The sequence below is a fragment of the Erythranthe guttata genome, chromosome 3, assembly GCF_056151865.1.
Source record: "Erythranthe guttata isolate IM_541 chromosome 3, IM_541, whole genome shotgun sequence".
NCBI classification, from domain to species: Eukaryota; Viridiplantae; Streptophyta; class Magnoliopsida; order Lamiales; family Phrymaceae; genus Erythranthe; species Erythranthe guttata.
This window is the reverse complement of record NC_142535.1, coordinates 9643439-9645370: the sequence shown is the minus strand read 5'-3', so window position 1 is coordinate 9645370 and position 1932 is coordinate 9643439. Positions and strand designations below refer to the sequence as shown.

The window sequence follows — 1932 nt, the reverse complement described above, 5'->3', positions numbered from 1 at the left end:
GTTCTTTCAAACAGTAACTTTATTCAAGGATTTAAATTGATTAAGCTCAATTATTGACAATAACATATTAATGAAATTAATTATTTATAAGTTAAGTAATATCTCTTTAATTAAATTTTATCATAAAAAAATAATAAAATTTAAATTGTAAAAATCGTTAGAATTAAATCGTAGATAATTTTGAATCAAATCGTAAAAATTAATAAAATTTAATTTAATTTAATTTTTTTGTAATTTTGAATTTAAAGTTAAGCTCAAGTGCTTTCAAATTTTAAATTATTTTTTTTTGCTTGTTGTAATTTACTATTAATGAAAACAAAAACAAAAACATAAACAAAAACAAAAACAAAAAAAATAAAAAACCCAATTTGGAACCGGACCCGAGAGAAGCCAAGTGAACAAAACCCAGACATGAACCCACCTCCGGGTCCCCAAAATGTTGGACCCAGACCTAGTGGGTCAGACAAGGACCCGACACATCGCCGTGTAAATCCTATTTAACAATTAAAAATAATACAAAAATTAAATAAAACTTGAGGGGTGGGGGAATAATTTAACATTATAAAAGAAGGGGAGTAATAAAAAGGATCAGATAGGTTAAGAATGGAGTGCCCAATTGTCGTAACAGGCTAGGCAGACACCCATCTCGCATTTTTAATTGCGAGCATTTACCACTCATCACATCCTGTTAAAACTTGCCTGAAGGATCATGAGTTTTAATGCTGATATACACCCATTTTTATACTAAACCAATCAGAACTTATTTCTTTGCGCAACCGATGTGGGATAGTTTGCCTTCATCAAATCACAATTTATTTTCCGTTTTTTTCTTTTTCCACTCTCCTTTTTGTGTGAGATAGATACAACTCATGTTTACTTTTTTTTTCCTTTCCTTATTCATCAATCATCATCAATCAGCATCTCTTCTAAGTTCTAACATATTTTAGCCATTTGTTTCTCATCAGATGCAAACAATTGGTGACTTAGCTTATACTCCTTTCATTTCATATTATATATCGTTTTGGTGGTTGTGTGTATATTAAAATATTCAATAAATATGCATAGATTATAATTTATAATAAAAATAACATAATACCTACTAAAATATCTTTTCCATTGTTAAGAAACTAGGAAATATTATACAAGAAGAAAAGATTGATGTAGGGAGAAGAGAGATATTATTCCATATCTTCAAGTGTACAAATGCATTACATGGTGCTACAAAAATGAGTTACAAGAACCTCTCAAAGGTCATGAGTTACAAGACCATAATTGTATCATCCAGGGGTGAAACCAGGATCAAAATGTAGAGGGGGCCAACTAAAATCTTGGTGTTCGGGGCAGCGGCCCGAAAAAAATTTAGATTCACAAAACATTGCAAAAAATAAGTTTATATTACTAATTTCTAATTAAAATATCATATATATTATAATTATATCATATTTTATTCATCACAAAAAATTCTAAATTAATTCAAATTATTCTAATAATGTATTGCACTTAATATTACGGAGATTCATGGTACGATCTCATCTTACTTTTTAAAGGCATTGATAAAAAAAATTCAAAAATAAGTAGTATTCATAAATTTTATTTAAAATAATACAAGTTTTAACCATCTTATTTTATATTTTATATTAAATATGATTTATTTATCCATAATTTATACAAGATTATGGGGAAGAAAAAAAAAAAGAAATATGTTAAGACACATATTTACAAAAATTTTGAGGAGCCAAATGTAATATTCAAAAAATACAATACCAAATAGCTAAAAAAAAATTTCTTGGGGGTTCAACAACGTCCCACGCTCCTTGCAAGTACCGCCAGTGGGATCATCAATAGGTATTATGGTGTGGTAATGGTGGGAGTGATGGTGCTTGATGATGATGAGTAATGGTGGTCATCCACACCTTTAAGAATTCATAACAA

General features: G+C 28.7%; 1 non-coding gene across 1 annotated transcript; it reads right to left on the bottom strand.

Annotated features, from left to right (window-relative positions):
* Positions 1-584: 584 nt before the first annotated feature.
* On the bottom strand, positions 585-687 carry LOC148771729 (small nucleolar RNA Z279/snoR105/snoR108). The gene has a single exon (XR_016030587.1). It is a non-coding gene; the product is annotated as a small nucleolar RNA Z279/snoR105/snoR108 (small nucleolar RNA).
* Between the last annotated feature and the right edge of the window lie 1245 nt (positions 688-1932).